Source organism: Bos indicus, chromosome 7 (genome assembly GCF_029378745.1).
Source record: "Bos indicus isolate NIAB-ARS_2022 breed Sahiwal x Tharparkar chromosome 7, NIAB-ARS_B.indTharparkar_mat_pri_1.0, whole genome shotgun sequence".
Lineage (NCBI taxonomy): Eukaryota > Metazoa > Chordata > Mammalia > Artiodactyla > Bovidae > Bos > Bos indicus.
This window is the reverse complement of record NC_091766.1, coordinates 92,184,213-92,204,786: the sequence shown is the minus strand read 5'-3', so window position 1 is coordinate 92,204,786 and position 20,574 is coordinate 92,184,213. Positions and strand designations below refer to the sequence as shown.

General features: G+C 39.2%; 1 long non-coding RNA gene across 2 annotated transcripts in view; it reads left to right on the top strand.

The window, feature by feature from the left end:
- The window catches only part of LOC139184232 (uncharacterized), a 140,232-nt gene that overhangs the window by 47,104 nt on the left and 72,554 nt on the right, over nucleotides 1-20,574 (top strand). For both annotated transcript variants that reach the window (XR_011567810.1, XR_011567809.1), the window contains exon 2: nucleotides 15,045-15,146. This is a non-coding gene — a long non-coding RNA (uncharacterized lncRNA). The remainder of the gene's footprint in view (nucleotides 1-15,044; nucleotides 15,147-20,574) is intronic.

Below are 20,574 nucleotides of genomic sequence, written 5' to 3'. Positions count from 1 at the left end.
CATTGGAGGCCTAATTGACAATGGCACAGCTGTGACAACAATTTGCCGGCGGCCTGACCTATGTGATGAAAGGGCCTCCGCTTTCCTTGGAACCTCAGAGTTGCCGCGGCTCACAGGAACACACCACTCATGTTTCCAGCTGGCTCAGCCTCATAAATACCTAAACTCACAAGATGACGTTTTTAATGCTCGATTCCGCATTTATATTTATTGCAATTCAACATATCCATTAGTGCATCTATCACTGATGAGTTTGTCACTGTTTCAGGAAAACAGTCTATCAGGCTGCATCAATTTCACTTTACAAGCTATTAATGTGCTATAATGCAGTAGACAATACCATGTGGATATATTTGATCAGAGAGGTGCCCGAGACAGATTGAACTGAGGCTTGCAAAGGGACCCAAAATCTTAATTTATTTATTGTGAAGAGGAACAGGCTTGGAGCACAGTGAACGTGCTAATATAACAGGTGTATCTTTTTCACTTTCTCAAAACAGGCACGGAGAAGAACAAATTTAAGCCATCTATTTTGACTCAGTTTGAAGCACAGCAGACTTACAATATCTTGTTGACACTTGACATGTTTATTCTTTTAGCAGAGTCATGATCATGTTTTAATATTTTCTGCATGCAATTAGCAGCTTTATTCAAGAGACAATGATGGGGAGTATGAGGCCAGGAGATAGAACCAATTATGGCCTTCTAAACTGGGGTAAATAAGAACATTAAAACAGTAAATAAAGCACAGATTTTCAATATACGATGAGATATTTCTGGATGCTGCAACAGTTTCTGTTAAAAATAAAAACAAAAGGCACCTGCACAACAAAAAATGTAAAATTGTGTAGAAATGAACAGTGCTGATGAGAACGGACAATATGCTTTCATTCTACAACTAGACTCTGGCAAATCACTGGTATCTGTGGCCTCCAGATGCTGAACTAGCTCAGGACAGGGAACATTTCTGGCCATAGCAAAATGCGTGAGCCGCTTTCTAAGTCTTATAGTATCAATTACAAAATATAAAGGGAAAGACATTATGTACTTGAAAATCTGTTTGTGAAATATTATGAAATCCTTCCATGAAAATTTTCTAGAGGGGTTATACATAGATAAACACTGGAGTCAGGCAGATACGCCCTTGAACCCTTACAGAGTTACTTTACAACTTGTGGCATTGAGAAAGGTAATAGTGTCTTTAAACCTCAGTGTTCCGTAGGTTTAATGAGGAAGACTCATGCATAGCATTGTTGTTAGAATTAAATGAGATTCAAACCGTGGTACATCCACTCAATGAAATACATGTAGCTGTTGGAAAGATTTAGATGACCCTGTATGGAATGTTATGAAATAATTTCTAAGAACTGGTTAGATCTAGATTGAAACTAAGACTGAGTATTATAGATATTATGTAAAAACATGATATATAATATATACACACAGAAAAATTTTGGTGGGATATATGAAACATGGAAATGTGTGATAAGAGTAAGATTTGCCTTTTATATTATGTCCTTTTGTACTGATGTCTTTCTATCTGTTCATATTTTATGATTAAACACATAGTTTAATTTTGTGAAAGGATATAATTCATTAAAATGATTATCTGGCATATACAAGAGCTCACTAGATGCTGGCTGTTTCAGTAATGCTAGTAACTAGTGTGCCTTTTCCCCATGAGGTGTAACAGACATCTTTGTTCCTGCTTTAAGAAGTACAGTTTGACTCTGAGGCTACATGAGGAGTTGGCATGAGAATAGATGGATTTTCAAGGTCCATGTGATAAATGTCTCCACGTGTGGCTATGTAGTAAACTCAGGAGGCACCAACAGGATGAGGGGCTGCTTAGAAAGACCGCCAGCCCTTCGAGGACATCTTTATAAACACAGTGCACAGGATGAGGAAGGAAGCTGTCACTGGCTCCTCTTCCCAGGAACCCGGTGCTCCGTGTGGGCTTCCTATTTTAGGAGAGATGTGACAAGTTCGAGGATGTGCCGAGGAAGAGGCCCAGGACAGCGCAGGGAGCAGAGTGCACACCAACAGGAATGGTTCATGGAGCTGAGGACCTGGGGAAGTACATGAAAGGGGCCCCTCTAGTGACAGTTCAAGGGCTGCCACACAGAAGAGGGATTCAACTTCATCTCTGTTCGTTCCTGAGGGCAGAACTGGGACCACGGAGTAGAAGTTAAAAGGAGATGTATTTCAGCTTTCAGCGGCAGCTAAAACCCAGCATGTCATGATTTATAGTAGCAAATGCCACCCTAGGCAGGGATAGATTTCTCTGTTACATTCTGAAGCTAAAATGTACCAAAGCATCTGGATTCTCCCAAGGATAATGCCCCAAACTTCAACTAAATAAATAATCCCCGCAGATACAGCTTTGCAAAGGTTAGATACATCCAGGGGATGAACTTGTGTCTGGGGTGGAGCTCCCCGCCCTCCTTGGCTCCAGCGCCTCACTGCTCCCAGCAGTGGTCAGTAACTCACACTATCTTCTTGATTCTGCTTCTAGCCCCCCTTCACTGCATCCTGATATCATAGCCTACAGGGTTCAGATACTGGACATCACTGCTTGGTGAGGCTGGATTTGTCTCTTTGCCTTTAAACAGTGCCTCCCCCCCCCCCTTTTTTTATCCTCTGTGATCTCCTGGTCTTGCATTTATACTTATGTTGTATTTTGCTTTTGCCTCACATTAACATTAGTTGAGGGATACTTGTTTCTTCTCATTAAAATGTAAGCTTCTTAAGGGTTGACACAATAAATTTTTGTGCCCTGCTATCTGAGAAGAAAGCAAGCCTTGTTAGATTGAAACATACCCCTTTAGGAAGAGTAAATGGGGTATGTGGGGTATTTACAGATTTAAATGTAAATTTAAATGTTTTTAGCAAGCCATCCATCACCTCTTTCTGGCCCTTAGTTTTGCTAGAGATCATCTGTCTCTGGTCATTAGCAATGAGGAAATATAAAGCACAAAATCAGAAGAGGACTTTTAGATAATGGAGTGTATGAAACCTGTATCACAAATCAAGGAAATCCATAATAAAGACGTATACTCTTCTTCAAAGTTTTTGGGCTTCAGCTTATGGATACTTTCATATTTGTCTATGGATGAGTCTTTAAATATTTTGCAATTACAGTTGCATAGGGATGGACGACTCCCTGGTAGCTCAGCTGGTAAAGAATCCACCTGCAATGCAGGAGACCCCAATTCGATTCCTGCGTTGGGAAGACCCCCCTGGAGAAGATACAGGCTACCCACTCAAGTATTCTTGGGCTTCCCTGGTGGCTCAAATGGTACAGAATCTGCCTGCAGTGTGGGAAACCTGGGTTCAGTCCCTGGGTTGGGAAGATCCTCTGGAGGAGGGCATGGCAACCCACTCCAGTGTTCTTGCCTGGAGAATCCTCATGGACAGAAGAGTCTGGTGGGCTACAGTCCATGGGGTCACAAAGAGTCTGACACAACTGAGCAATTAAGCACAGCACAGAATGGGGATGGACGAATATTGTCTTTAAGGCTGGAGTAGAGTTCAGACGTCCACTGTTGCACTAGGCATTAACTCTTTGTAGAAAACTCATTTGCAGCCCTGGAAGCTCCAGAGAGCAGAGGCAAGCCTCTGGACAGCATGGGGATATAGCACTAGCTTACATTGTGTAGTCAAACTATTTAGCTAAGAGTAACTGCTTCTTGTAGACACATCACTCACTCTTTCAGGCCAGTGGAATCTTATAGGTATCAGACTTTTCAACAGGCAGATTAATTTTTCTCCCTGACTTCCTGTACCCTGTTCAGAAGTGTGTTCAAGAGTTTTAAATAACAAACACAGGTTTCATAAGTACTTCACTTAAAGTGAAGAAAGCAGGATAAGATTGTAGCCTAAGCCTCAAAAAGAGTGGGGCCTCTGAATCAGGTTCATATGTTAGAGTGAACTACACTAAATGTTTGCCCTAGATTTCCAAAAATACACCTCAAGACTGAAAAACTAGCACATTAAAAATAGTCTGTATGTCTTAGAAATATTAGGTTTTCTTTTTTTAATAAACTTTTAAATATTTACAATTCAAGGAATGAAAAGCAAATATCCTGATGGGAAAGAAAAGATATCACTTCTAAAATGTCTCTAAAATGTAAATTTTTCTTCCAATTATTCATGCAATCTTATTGTTGTTCTGATACTCATTAGATCAATTTAGTAAACTATTTAGTAAGTATCTGTTCTGTGCCAGCCAGAGTCCCAACTACTGCTAAACATTATATAGTCAGTCTAGATTGAGGGCCTACAACCTAGGCACCTGATATTGCTTCAAGACACCTAGATGGGTTGTAGTTTTCACAAAAGTTTAATTTTTAAAATATCTGTCATCTGAACTTTGACTCCAGGAAGGCAGAGGCTTTCCCATCTTGTTCTTTAACAAGACAATGCCTAGCACAGTGAAGGCACATGATAGGCATTCAAGAAAACTTTGCTGAATAGGTGAATTAAAGAGTGATTATCCTATTTCAAAATAGAGTAATAAAAGTATTGTGAGAAAAGGACCCACAAAGCCCTGGGATCCAAAGATACATCTTTGGTGAGATGTGAATGAATGAATATGAAATTTGTGTTACTTGTGTAGAAATTTGATCAGATGGAGATACTGCATCCACCTCCATCCCAATACATTCGAAATGAAGGTTTTACATTCCAGTCCCTAAAATGTCCCGTAGGGTGGGGGAGGGATATATAAAAGACAATGCTTTTTTGTTACCCCAACTTGCACCTGCCTGCATGAGCATGTTTGGGTATCGTCCCTGTCCTTCCTAACTTTGGAGAGAGGGAGCAACCTTTGCTAGTATTTGCAGATGACAGAGCTGAAGGTATTTCAAGCCCTGTGCATGAGTGCAGACCGCAAGATCAATGGAGCCCTGTGGAGAGTTCACAGGCACCGCGTAATGACTTAGTCCTTCCTGTCCTGGGAGTGCTGGTGGGGAATCCTTTTGCTGTTAGAGTCCCACTTGCATGCTCACTCTTGAGCAGTGTGACATGGTTTCTGTGGTGTTAGCCACCCCCATTCTGCCCACGGGCACTCCTGTCGCTACCCAGAAAATGACAGGTTTTCCACATTACCTCCGGTGGTGCCTCACAGCATCCCGATCACCTGTGATCAGCAGCTTTAGCTCCGCTTTCTGCAGTCCCTTTGGCGTCTGTCTCTGTTGGTTCTCTGCACACTGTTAGCCTGGCAGTCTTTGGTGCCGATGGGCCGGGTTTTGAAGTCGGCGGGCTTGCAGAGTAGGAACTCAGCACTGATGACTCCTTCTTGTCACTGGAGGTTACACACAGTTTATCTGAGAAAATGAACACAGGAGATTCCGGGCTGGGGTATGACTCTGGAAGCGTGCCATTCTTTGCAGGGCTGGTCCAATCAAGAAATTTAGGGCAATTCTATTTGCTAAGAGTTAGTATGGTACCCTGTGTATGGAGGCATCCTTTGAAAGAATTTCATTAGGTCCGAATGGCCTATAGATAGGCTGAATACAGGGCTTCCTTGGTGGATCAGCTGGTAAAGAATCTGCATGCAATGCGGGAAATCTGGGTTCAATCCCTGGGTTGGGAAAATCCCCTGGAGAAGGGAAAGGCAGCCCACTCCAGCATTCTGGCCTGGATAATTCCATGGACTACACAGTCCATGGGATTGCAAAGAGTCAGACATGACAGAGCGACTTTCACTTCTCATGGTGGCCCAGACAATAAAGAATCTGCCTACAGTGCTACAATGTGGGAGACCTGGGTTTGATCCTTGGGTCAGGGAAGATCCCCTGGAGAAGGGAATGTCTACCCACTCCAATATTCTTGCCTGGAGAATTCCATGGACAAAGGAGCCTGTTGGTCTGCAGTCCATGGTGTCACAACGAATTGGACAAAACTGAGTGGCTAACACTTTCACTTTTTTTTTTTCATGCTGAATATATGTTAATTCTCTCATGCATGTAGGTTTCTGATTTAGGGATCATCAATGTCATGTAGAGGTCATTATTCATGATTACAGATTAATTCTTCTTTTTGAAGGTTGATCAATATATATTGATGGCCATTGAACTTTAGAAATTCACAACCTAATGATATGAAAGAACACCTGATGAATTTTCAAGTGGCAATTCTATATTCTTTATTATATCTTCTAGCATAATCAACTAAAAGCATACTTCATTTTCTCGTGTCGTTTTCATATCAAACTTAGGGACCACACTATATCTAAGTCAGAAACACAATACCATTAACAGCCAGAGTGTCTAATAATATTGGCTGGACTTATACATAGATACATATATGTGTTTTATATTTACATTTTTCTTCAGAATACAATTCTCATTTTATAATTCCTAATGACCTCTTATTGATTAAATCCCCTTTCAATCATAATAAGCAGTTAATAATTATTAAAAAGTGAAGACTGATTATAAAGATCAGGTCTACACACTTTTCCAGAGAATGTTAAAATTTTCTCAACTTTCTTCTTTTCTACCTGAATGCAATAAACTATGCAGTCGTTTGGCGGCTGACCATTACAGTTGCTTTGCCTGTTAAGAGATGTTCAGCTTGGGAAAGAGTCAGTATTCATTCCAAAGGCCAGCTTTTGATTTATTTCACTGAGCCACACTTTCTCTTTAGTATCTAACTATTAACATAAGTAAAATTGTGGAAAAGGCTAAATGTACAGTATTTTCATCTACTTAAAGTTCTTCCTTTGACCTCGATGTCTTATATTGACCTTGCATGTCTTATATTAGTTAGGTGTCTTTTGGCTTTAAGTCTAGTGGGTGCTCTTTTAATATATCTCCACTTAACCACTGCTCTAGATTAATAGATGCCTTCCAATTGCCCTATAAAATGCACTAATGCCTGCATCATGCTAAATGCAAGAGTTATTGCAAAAATGGTTATTCTCTATCATGCTTGAGCACTTTTTCCTCTTACTGGTGAACTTAATGCTTAATAAGAGCAAGGTATGTTTGTTTTGTTTCCAAACTGTTATAGTATTATAATCATGTAATTTAATATTTCCTGATGACATAGTGAAAGAATTGTTGTGGGTGCAGTAATTAAATTAAATACTTGGGAAAACTTGATAAGGGCAATCCATTAAAGCAACATTGCTCAGCGATCACATGTTTTTAGACAAGTATGAATCAGGAAAAAAAAATTGGTAGAATTTGAAGTAATTGTGTACCCAGATTGCTTTACTACTAGCTTAAAACTCCTATTTTACTTTGAAGAAGCTTAAATTAGAACTCACAGTTATTGATTTTGGCTGTGGTTTTTACAAGAATAACAGTAGAAACTCCAATCAGCAGATCTAAAAATAATTGGAAAACATCTATACATTTTATATCTTAAAGAATCTGAAGTATCATCACTTTTATGGTTTCCCACCTGAAGAGCTTTTTTCAACTAAGCAACCATCTCTTGGTCTAGATCCTTTTGGAAAATAGTTTCCTCCAGTAACAACAACAAAAAAAAGGCTCTAGCTCGTGACTTACTGGGATGTTACTGGGATGATAGTGGGGAATTCATCACCTCCCAGGGTGAGCTTCCCCAGGACCTCAGGTGAGGGGGCAGCAGTAGGATCTCGGGTCTCAGAGGCAGGAGTGTGGTTTGCGCCTTCATCCCCTGCCTCGTCTCTGTTTGCATCAGCTCTGGCACATCTCAGTCTGTGTCTCTAGATTTTAAATTTCAAGTTTCTAGGAAAGAGAAGCTGATGCTACCAGCTTGGATTAGCTACCCTTGAAGTAATCACCTCTCCTGAATCAATCATCTATATTCCAGAGAAAGAGCCTGGTTTTATGGTCATGCAAGGCTATGGTTTTTCCAGTGGTCATGTATGGATGTGAGAGTTGGACTGTGAGGAAAGCTGAGCACTGAAGAATTGATGCTTTTGAACTGTGGTGTTGGAAAAGACTCTTGAGAGTCCCTTGAACTTCAAGGAGATCCAACCAGTCCATTCTAAAGGAGATCAATCCTGGGTGTTCTTTGGAAGGAATGATGCTAAAGCTGAAACTCCAGTACTTTGGCCACCTCATGCGAAGAGTTGACTCATTGGAAAAGACTCTGATGCTGGGAGGGGTTGGGGGCAGGAGGAGAAGGGGACAGCAGAGGATGAGATGGCTACATGGCATCACTGACTCGATGGACATGAGTTTGGGTGAACTTCGGGAGTTGGTGATGGACAGGGAGGCCTGGCGTGCTGCAATTCATGGGGTTGCAAAGAGTCGGACATGACTGAGCGACTGAACTGAACTGAACAAAAGAAAAAAAAATTTTTTTTAGAAAGAGAGAACCATTGTGAATCATGCACCTGCCCCCAAGAAGGATGTATTTTTCCCTTGAAATTGTTTGAGAATTAGAAAAAAATCCAAAGAAGTTTAGTGATTAAATATATAATGAGGATGAGGAGTTTTATCCAGAAGAATTCTGCGCAAATGCTCCTAGAATTATGAGAGCTAAGAGCTGTGGGTCAGTATATAATTCCTGAAGACACGACAGGCAGAGAGGTCTACATATAGGAACGATGGGACTTTCCAAGAGGAATGGTATAAGCAGCAAGGCTAAAAGGAGGAAACAAAAGGGAGAGCAATATGAAGCTAAATGGTTAGCACGCAGAGGGCGGCGGTGAAGGGGTTGGAGGGGAGAGGGGATGGGATGGGAAGGTAAAGACCAAGGGAGTGAAGAAGAGAGGGAAGGAGGGGAGAAGAGAGGGAAGGAGGGGAGAAGAGAGGGAGATTTTGACACCTGATTCCTATATGGGATTTGGTTACAGAAAAGATCTAAAGGAGTTTACAGAACTTTTGCACAGTGAAAGTGAAAGTGAAAGTCACTCAGTTGTGTCCGACTCTTTGCAACCCCATGGACTGTATAGTCCATGGAATTCTCCAGGCCAGAATACTGGAGTGGGTAGCCTTTCCCTTCTCCAGGGGATCTTCCCAACCCAGGGATTGAATCCAGGTCTCCTGCATTGCAGGTGGATTCTTTACCAGCTGAGCCACAAGGAAAACACCACATAAATACCTACACTCTTCATTTAGAGAAAACCAAAACAAATGTCAGCTTTATTTTTTAAAGATTTAGTTGTTGGAATGGACAAGCAAAACAAGTCTCAGCAAGGCATCCAATAATTATTCACACTAAAATATCAGCTCAGTTTTGCTTCTGGAAAGCATTCCTATTCTCTCTTTGGAGGAAAAGAGTTGTATCTAAACTCATTCATTCCATGAAACAGACAACTAGAAACTCAGGTTCTAGTCTTTGTTTCTCAAATTAATAGGCCTAGTATTTCTAATCCTCATTTTTTCTGACTCATAAAATGTGGTTGATGGATATGAATATCAAGTAATTTGACACATACAAATGTGTGCAGTACAAAAGCCAAGTATTATTCCAGCATGAAATTATTAATGGCTCATTGCTCATATACTCTTATTCATTATGAAACCTAGAATCCTAGAAAGGTAGAGACAGAATAAAGCAAGTGTCAATAAATATTATTGGTAAAGGAACCTTTACCTTTGCTCTTCTTTGCTTTATTATTTCTTCTGAAAGACCACAAAGATCACTCCTCTTTCTTTTTTCTCCAGCTGCCCCAGCACATTTTGATCTTCTGAAGTCCTTCCCCATCAGCCTGCCAGGTCTGTGAAATATGACATAGTCTCCCAGTTCTCCTCCTTCATGACCCTGAAACCAACGTGAAGGCCTTTTGGTTTTGAGGGATTTCCTAATAAAGGCTGCCTGGAAATAAATACCAAATCAAAACCCACACACATTAGAGAAGTTCCCAGTTCTCCAGATACATCAGTATATTTTCCGCGTATTTGGCCCTGCACCATGTGGGGGCATCCGTGTGGCTGGCCCTTCATGAGTGCCCATTACCTCCTCCTTTATTTTATAAGGTTTAGGGTATGGTGTGTTTTATGCCTTTGTTTCAGGTTGAACTGCCTAAGATCTTCCAATTCTTGGTTTAAGTAACCTCTGGCTGTCTTCCTCTCTCTGTCCCCATGCGCTTTCTGTCTACAGTAGAGAACCCTCACATTATGGACCATGATCTGAAACACCGATGCAGACAAATTAAGACATCCCCAGGCACTCAGTGTCAAGTAGATCATTTGTAAATTAAGGAAACTCTTGACAAGTACCTGCAATTTTAATATTCTTCTGCTTCTCAAAGGAAGAAAAAATCACCTTAGGTCATTTCCGGCAGATAAAATTTGGATCTCCTGTATATACTGGATGAAAAGGGACATGTATGAATTAGCTTTTACTGCACTCTATATTGCAAAAAGATTATAGCTTGCCATAAACTTAACTCATAAAATGACATTCAGTGTAAGTTATTTCTTTTCAGAGAGATTCCCATGGAATGCCTGTAGTTTTAAAATAGTTCTCATTGTTTATTGAACTACTTGAAAGAAATCAAAAGTGATTATGCTTATGTTTTCTTAAAGAAGAAAAAAAGTTAGATTTTAATCTCTTCATGCTCCCTCTATGAGAGTATGTTCCAGCTGAGAAATGGGACAAAACAGGAAATACTTTATGATTTTTTTTTATGTGAAAGGGGGACCATAGCATCACTTCTGTTTAGTTTATAATTTTTCAAGTGTTGCCAGCCTTTCATCCCCTCCTGATGGGGTACTTCTTAACTTTCATCATACACAGTTATACAAATGGGTACTAACAGAGGAAAAATTACATGAATTATTTAGGAAAGCCAAGTTCTTTAAGCATTACTGTGAAAAATAACATTCTTATCATTTGTGTATAAAAAGCCAACATTTACTTATTCTGGATAAAAATGAAATATGTTCTTATCCAGTTATTGAAAAATTTGTATATAGACATGATACCATGTATATATAATATATTATATTTAGTGAATAAAATAACTTTCTGAAAATATTGTGTCTCTAAATGGATGTCTGAGTGATATTTACAGATAATTTCTTTAATTTCTCCATAGAATTTCTTTTCATATGATACAAATCATTTGAATCACAATTACTAAAGTGTTTTTGAATAGTAAGGTTCTATACCAGTAGGCAGAGAAGGCAATGGCAACCCACTCCAGTGCTCTTGCCTGGAAAATCCCATGGATGGAGGAGCCTGGCGGACTGCAGTCCATGGGGTCGCTAAGAGTCAGACACGACTGAACGACTTCACTTTCACTTTTCACTTTCATGCATTGGAGAAGGAAATGGCACCCCACTCCAGTGTTCTTGCCTGGAGAATCCCAGGGACGGGGGAGCCTGGTGGGCTGCTGTCTATGGGGTCACACAGAGTTGGACACAACTGAAGTGACTTAGCAGCAGCAGCAGCATACCAGCAGGCAGTGTTGTTATTACTTCTGTGGTTTATTCGTACCCTTATAGACTGCACTCTACATTTTTTGTATTCTTTTATTTGTGAAAATCATTGACAATACAATGAACTCTCCAAATACCACAAATGATGCTGTTCACAAACACTCTGAGAGACTCATTTAGAATTTTTGAATAATAAAAAATGAAATCAATCTCTCTGTGCAAGTTCCTAGTGTGTTATGAATGCAATGTGATCTTGGTATTTGCTTATCAAAGGAATGTACTAAAGTACTGCAGAAAAGGCCATGGGTCACGGAGAACTCCATTTTATTACTTCACTTGACTTTGACTATTAATTCCACATTCCTCTCTCTTCTGTTGGTCTTCATGGTGAGATAAAAGCCTTTGTCTTGTATTTAACAAAAAATTGTAGAATTTAAACATGAATGTGGCTTTATTTTATAGAAGATATTGTGGTTAGTGAATAGTTTCCATTATGATGTTTTTAGATTTTACTAGGAAAAGTATAACTCAAGGAATAGTTTGCTTACTTGATGATTACTTACTTTTGTACTCTTCTCATTGAAAATTAATTCAGCAGTATGAATTGAATTCCTATCAATGCTTTTAAAGTTCCTTTAAATTGACCTTTTCTAGTCATTTCTTTAGTTCTTGTATTTTGTTTCTGTATTACTTTGCTCAAGATTCAAATTCCCAATAAAGAGGATACACTTGGCCAAACTTAAGTGAAGAGCTATAATGGGGTGGTGAGAAGAAAGCTTTGAAAGAAGAAGCCAGAAATCCTTCTATTTTTTTACAAGCACTGGGTTTAACCCCATAAGACTGAACTCCTTAGGTACAAAGTAATGCCCCAAATTAATGTGGAGTGTGGAAAGCAAAGGGAGATAGAAAATGGTCTCAGTAGTCAGGAACCCTATGTGGAATGGGTGGAAACTGAGCAAAGCCTTGAACAAAGTGTGAGTTCCAAATGGGCATAGAAAAGGAATCAAAATCAATTCATGAATGAATTGACTTGAATTACCACTATTTAGTTGTTCATTTTTAATAATCTCATGAGAGAGGTACAGATGAATTAAACAATCACAGAGACAATAACATAACAAATTATGAGGTATGTTTGGGTTCCATAAATAAAGTCACTTTGTAACGTAAGTCCTGGTAAAGGTTTTTATTTTTACCTGTATTTCACTTGGTCATTATTAGCCTTATTGTGAAATACTAATTGATATACAATTACTGTGAGTTGGGCTTCCCTGGTGGCTCAGAGGTTAAAGCATCTGCCCGCAATGCGGGAGACCTGGGTTCGATCCCTGGGTCAGGAAAATCCCCTGGAGAAGGAAATGGCAACCCACTCCAGAATTCTTGCCTGGAGAATCCCATGGATGGAGGAGCCTGGTGGGCTACAGTCCACAGGGTTGCAAAGAGTTGGACACGACTGAGCAACTTCACTTTCACTTTCACGATGAGTTTCATTAGTGACTCTACTGTCCTCAGAGGAAGGTTCAAAATATCGCAAAAAAGAGATGTGGGAAAATTATTTTCCTAATTATTTCTCAACTCAAGTCTTAGTTATGCCCTTTACTTGTTAGATAATCTTGAGCAATGATCTTAAACACTTTGACTCTTCAGTTCCACACATGAATACATAATATTTGTATCATTAATTGATATATATAGAAAATATAATAGATTTAAATGATTTATAGAATTAAATATATTGCCAATTACATTGACCCCATGGACTGCAGCCTACCAGGCTCCTCCATCCATGGGATTTTCCAGGCAAGAGTACTGGAGTGGGGTACCATTGCCTTCTCCTGTCTTATATTAAGAAAACTATATTCTAGAATTAAAGAAAACATGTTTCAAATAAAAATTTGATGCCATTTTCTAGGAAAAATATAACAAAATAGTTCAATATGACATATATATACACACAGAACAAGAATGAGTTTGAAGCATTAATGTCTCAAAAAATAGCACTAGTCATCTCTTAAAACTAAAACTTTATTCTTAAGAATTTGTATAGATGCTGCCTCTACTTTTCCGTGTGTTGGTAGGCCAATAGAAATACAGCTCAATTTCCATCATCAATAAAATCAGATTTCCTAGCTTAAAAAAAAAAACAGTAAGAACAAATATATAGGTCTTTCTCAACTTTCTGCACCAGAGAAGCAAAGATGTAATAGATACTCTAGAACAGCATGTAATGTAATCCATGCTTATGTTACTGGCTTGCCAAACCTTGTTTGGAGTACATTTTACTTTGGTTATTTCTGATCTTTGAAAAGCAGCTTTGCATAAGTTAGATCAGTAGCTGATAGATTGGTTATGTGATATGATTTGAAGGGGTAAACCCTAAAATATCTCTCTTGTATCAAGAGTACCTGAAAATCTTACCAAACTTATTGAAAGACTTGGATAAGAGTAAAAACTTGACCTGAGAAGAACAGAAAATTAATTAACAAATCCCAATATACTCATATATGTCCTTCTTCCTGAGCCCAGCTCCGTTTCCCTTGTTCCTTGCCTGAAAAAAGCCCTCTTCATTCTTTGCCAAACATTTGTACGTAATTACTGATTTCCATTTCTTCCTATTCTGGATTGGGCTTCCCCTTTCTCTCCATTTGTTTTAATTCTGTACCAGCCTCTAAGTTCCAGTTTAAACTGTCTTCTGATAAAACCTTCATTATTAACTCAAGTAGAAAGGCATTGTCCTTTCTCTGAACACATGAACTTTCTGGTCTGTATGACTCATTTGCCATTTAATCATTTGGTTTTGCCTTGTGACATCTACTCTATTGTATATTTAGCTTTTTTTTTTTTTTTTAATGCTCCTTTTCCTTTTTTTTCTCCCAGTTTTCTTGTTCAGTTCATTCTTCACACAGCATCTGTAAACTTCTTCCAAATGTCACTCTCCTATTTAAAACCCATTGCACAACCAATTAGGTCTAAATTCCTACCTTGACTTATGAAAACCACATGAGTATTCTTTCAAGTCACAGAGTACAGACAGCTCTTTCCTACACCAGGACCATTGCCAATACTATTCTTTTTGCCTAGAATTCTCTCTGCTTATCTCTTTATGTGTTTGACTCCTCATTCTTCAGAGCACCATCTATGTGTTACCTCCTCCGTAGTCTTGCTCTGACCTGATTCTTTCTGGGTTCTCTATTTTAGGACTGTATTGCTTTCTTTCATAGGTACATTGACTTTTTCCTTATCTCTCATCATCTACTCTTCACCACTCTCCACCCTGCCTCTGCCCTGGAGGCTTTCCCTGTGAATTGCGTCAGTGAACTCCTGTCTTCTGGATTCTGAAAATCCTGCTGAAAAAAGTTAAAGTGTTAGTTGCTCATTTGTGTCTGACTCTTTGCAACCCCATGGACTGTAGTCTGCCAGGCTCCTCTGTCCATGGGATTCTCCAGGCAAGAATACTGGAGTGGGTTGCCATTGCCTTCTTCCGGGGATGTTTCCAACTAAAGGATCAAACCCAGATCTCCTGCACTGCAGACAGATTTTTTACTGTCTGAGCCAGGGAAGTCAGGGATTCACATTGGGTTTAGCCAATGAGAGAGGAGATTGAGAAAGTGAGGACTGGGAGCTGTGTACTTATTCTTCTGGCTTCTTCTTTTCCAGGTCATCCAATGGTGGCTATTTCTTAGAAAGTAGATATTGTGTGTTTCCATTTTACAGATGAAGAAACAACTCAGAATGGTTAAGAGATACACACAATTACACAACTATGACCCTGTGGACTGTGGCCCGCCAGGCTCCTCTGTCCATGGTATTTTCCAGGTAAGAATACCAGAGTGGGTTGCCATTTCCTCCTCAAATGAGTTGGTAGTGTCAGGATTTAAATTTAAGTACTTTATCTACATCACCCTGCCTCATTTAACAATTGAAACAATCATAGTCGATCCAACTTTTTATGTCTCAGACCAGTTGAAAACAACAGTCTGTCTGCTTCATTTCTCTACCTCTTTGCCTCTAAAATCACTGTCTCTGTGACTTTAGCTCACAACAGAGTATTGGAGGGAAAGTCACCACAGTGTTAATATCATGTGTGTTGACCTGTAGAATGCCTATGGAGTTTGTTATCAAATGTGCTCAGGATCATCTAGACCTGTGACAAATAACAAAGAGTGACTACATTTAAAAAAAAAAAAAAAAAGCAGTAATAATCATCTTGAACTATTTCTGAAGATAAGTCTAAGATATAATAATAACTTAATTTTCAGAATTGAACTTAATTTTTAGCTAAGTTAAAAAAAATCACTAAAGATCTTACTATTGAGCTGTATATTTTTATATCATATGATTGACCAAACTCTCAATGGGAGACTATTTTTGAAATCATCATGTGACAAAACCCTTTCACAGTAATATTTCTATATTATATTTTGTTAACTGGAAAAAATTAGTATTTGGAATTTATTGAGAAAACAAACCCAAAAACTAGAACATAAATTCAGGGAGAATGCAAAATCCTTACAGTTTTTAAATCTTAGAGGTGGTCTTATGCAGAAAATTGTGTGGGGCTTGAAGGAATAGATGATTTACGCTAAAACATTATATGTCCAATACCTCCACCCTTCCCTCTGTATTGAAGAGTTGTAAGAAAAGGCTCTCATTCTTTTAAGAAGATCTGTTAATTTCCTTAAACATAGAAAAGCCAAAAAAATATGAAGGATGAGAATGAACCCTAATGTAAATACAGATAAATATGGCGACAGCTGTAGCTGAATAGTTACAGAATTGACTTGAGAAATGAAACCTCTGTAGTATACACACACACACACACACACTTTGGGTTTATTTATGAAACAGCGTCTTCTAAACATAGAACCTTGCATTGCAGAAAAGGCAATTAAATAGAACAGCATGAGGTTGTCAATCACTTCAACAACTAACAAAAGCATCTACTATCAAAGCAAATAATGTAAATGTGCAAAAAGGTACCTTGCTATCAAAGCGAATAATGTAAACATGCAAAGGCAAAGAATTCCCTGTATCAAATGTCACTCTTTTAATGGCGCACCATTTTTGTGTATGTTTTTGCATATGCTTGATCCTAGTATATCAGTTATTTTGAAATGTGATAGAGGATTGGCCATTATCATTTCTTAGAGGGTTTGGTCAGAGTGTGAAGCTTTTGAAAGAGGTTGGGACTTTTTTTTTTCCTTCTTTTTTTTGTTGCTAGTGTTGTACAAATAAATGGACAGTCACAGCTTATCATCACTTAAAGATGCATGTGCATGCTGCAGTTTACTGAAACATGATTGGCTGCTACATAAATCAATCTGATAGAGATCGGTTCCATGAAGAAGAGATAAATCATTAGCCAGAGCTTTTGGAATGTAATTCATTTTAGATAGTGATTATTGATGATTTAATTTTAGCAGTACATGTACATGTCTAGACCATGATGTTATATAAAATGTTAATGCAGAAGAATATATTCATTTTTAAAAGTGAGTATAAAGAAACCAATTAGAAGTTTACACGCAAACCATGCTAATGAAATAGAAGTGTCGAGAAGTCCAAAGTACTGTTTTACTAAATAAGTTAGAATGTAGCCTTATTTTTTGGGGGCAGAATTCTTAAATCTTTTCTTTAGACAGCAGCACAAAGCAGTGGCTCCAAACTTCATTCAACGTGTCATATCCAGATGACCGTAGGAACATTTTGGATACATATCTTCTACATCTTGGCCTCCATCTCTACTATTGTTTATACCTTTAGATCCACCATTTCTGTTCACAGCGTTTAGAGGGAGTCCTCGTGACAAGAGATCTTGTGTTCGGAAATGCACTGTTTTTATCATGTGGGTAAGTGGGGAAAGAGGGACATATGTTCGGTGGTCCTGACACCAGGAACCCAAGTAAGTGACAGGAGTATAAGAATGGCAGAGACGTGTTGAGAGGTAGACCAGCTAGATGGTGTCCAGGGCTTCCATCTGCAGGAGACACCAGGACATCATTGGGCAATAAATAAGATGGAAGAATTACATTTATTAGAAAATTTCCAAGGAAAGTTATATACCTTGTTGGGACCTAAACTTTGAGAGGCTAGCTTGGAGTGGAAATCAGCTGGTCAAGTAGCAATAGCTGGTCATCAAAATATCTCCTCAGAAAAGTCTTTGATTTATTCAGCGAAGTCTTGAAGTTTGGGTCAGAGATAAACGCTGCCACCAACAGGAGTCTTCCGTCTTTCCCTCATGAGGTCCTGCTCTGAATAAGTGTGAACAAACATTTAGACTGTGCTGGTTTGCAGGGACACAGAATTAGTACCCTGCCCAAATGCCTGGTTCAAGTCTCTTGAGAGTAGGGCAAATGAAAGGACAATGGCAGTCCTCAGTGAAACTTTCATTTCATGTCTCTGGTCTTTGCTTTTGTCTAATCCAGAGTGAATCACTATGGGTTTTTCTAATCAATCTCTAGCCTTTAACAGGGAAATTCACTTCATTGAGGAAATAAAGTATATTACATTTGGTATTTTTTTGTTTTTTGTTTTAAATTAATTTTTTATTGAAGTATAGTTGTTTGATAATGTTGTGTTAGTTTCTACTGTACAGCAAAGTGAATCAGCTATATGTATACATAGAGCCCCTCTTTTTTGGATTTCCTTCTCATTTAGGTCACCATAGAGCCCTGACTAGGGTTCCCTGAGCTATCCAGTATATTCTCATTACTTATCTATTTCGTATATAGTATCAGTATTGGATGTATGTCTATCCCAATCTCCCAATTCATCTCACCTCCTCCTTCCCGCATTGGTATCCATACATTTTTTCCCTCTACATCTGTGTCTCTATTTCTGTTTCGCAATGGATCATTTCTGCAGTTTTCTTTTCCATCTCTTGCTTCTCTGTATATAATTCCTCTCATCTTTGCTTTTGCTTTGGAAGTGTCATCATCTAACTCTTAACAGTTCCTCAGTTTACACAGCCTAAGATCTGAGCTGATTAACCTCCCGGTCTCAGAATCCAGTTCTTGCCTTCTCCTTTTATACCTGTGACTCTGTATTGACTATTTTCCTTTATTCTGAGTGATCCCAGGATCCCCTCCTTAAGTCACACTGGGTACTTTCTTTAGTCATGGACTCCCCAGTAGAACAGCGTATCTAGATGGATGTCAGTATCTGTATGAAAATGAAGGCTTCGAATCCAGAAACATCTTGCCTTTTAAATTGCACAGCTGTCCCCTGTCCACCCCTCCACATCTTGATTAAAATAAGGTAGGGCAAAGACTTGTAGTCTGAGAAAGTTTGATACACTAGGGAAAGAAGCTGCATAGATAACATAAAGGGATGTCTTCTTTTCAGATCACATCAGATTTCCTCTTAGGAAAATAAACTTTCCTGTGTGTGGTAGTCACACAGGACATGTGAGACTCTTGATTCCAGACAAGACAGAAGGACGCTGGCCAGTGCCACATAGTGTAAGACGTGTGTGTGTGTGTAAGGGAGAGACATTTAGCAGGGAACCCCTGGGAGATGTATGCATTTGAAGAGGAGTTGCATAAATCTAGTGTCCTGTCCCGTATTTCTTTTCTTTCTGCTATCTGTAAGCCTCCAGCAAAGTTTTGTGAAATTCCTCAGCCTGCTGCAGGCTGTAGGGAGTAATGATACAGACCCACGTCCACGCTTTGGATTGAGGGGAGCAGAAACGGCACTCGAGAAGGCAGGCTCTGGCAGGAAGAGGTGGCCAGCAGAAGGGTGTGGCAGCAGATCGAGACAGATGGCTGGCTGAGGGGCAAAGTGACAACCCGCACACATTCTGAAACATTTAAGCAACATCTGGGCTTCTCAGAGTTTTGAGGGCACAAGAAATTGCTGCAAGACCCAGGTCCCTCAGGGTGGGGTCTCAGACTTTTACTATACAGTCATTAAAGGGAAGGGTGACCCCTGGAGGCCAGAGCAGCCTACAGCGCCAGCTGCCTTCATTCACCACTGCTTTCCAGATGCATTCCTTGGTAAATAATAAAAATGCCCACCCCTCCTGAAATGCCAGCTAAGCATTTTGAAAAATGCATTATTTTATTAGACCATCTTATAGGATTAATGTACAGTTAGAGCTCAAGGAATAAATGCAGACTTAGCAGTGCTGATCCTCTCAGGCACCTGCTACCTGATTCTCCTGAGCCCGAGATTCAAGTATCCTTACTCTTCCTGAAGAAACCCCAGTGTTCCCTATGGCATCGGTGTTTCCTCTCACCCCCTATCCAACCCTTATCCACCACCAAAAAGATGTCTGTTTGCTCTTGTAGTGCATTCTGACCTAGCAGCGCATTTGCTAGAGTTAAAATGTTTTCTTCTCACAGTCTAGTGAATGAACTTTTTCTTAATAAGATTTGAACACATTACATACTTTGGCTTCACCGTCAATCCTATTAGAGGGGAATTCCATGTGTCGGGGAGGCATGTTCTGTGATGAAACCGCCCGGCTAGAAAGTAATGTTTTCAGCTTGATCCCAGGGGCTGCTGGGCTCTGAGGTGTTCACGCTGAAGCAGAGGCGTTGGCAGTCGCTCCAGTCAATGGAGAACTGTATCCAGGCCTGGCGGATTATCTTTGAACCTTTAACAAATACGTTAGTCTCTTTTCAAATAACATTCTCAATTTCACCAGTTCAGAAACAGCTTTTGTCTCCTTAAACACAAGTTATGAGCCCCAGCTGACTCACAACTTACATACTGATCAAAAGTAGATTTGTTCTGCAGCTTGACTACTGAAAAGGTCTGCCTTCTCTCTGTATCCTAATTCATGACTTACAATAACTAATGTATTGTATCATGCAATTTTGCAGGGAAATATTTTCTGAAGAAGACAGAATTGTCTGGTTTTTGATTCAAGTTGGAAGCACATCATACTGAAGTGAAATAAATATTTAGATCATTTAGATTATTTTATAGTTATAATTTCATTTAAAATTTTTGGTTAGCAGCTACTTAGGCACCAGATACTCAAATTGTGATGATTGTCTTAGAGTTCAGAAATCAGAGTAAGAAATTGTCTTTTATTGTGAGCTGACTTTATAGAAGTCTCTATGAATGCTACAAACTTTTTCCAAGTGATGTTTTACAGAATTGCTTTTAAAAACCCCAGAGGGTAAATAGTATTCTCAGAATAAACAGAAAAATGCTGACCTTGTCAGATTCAGCTGCTGAAAGCCAAGCTGTTTTAAGACTTGGAGGATCAAGGGTCATGGTTATAAACAACGCAGAT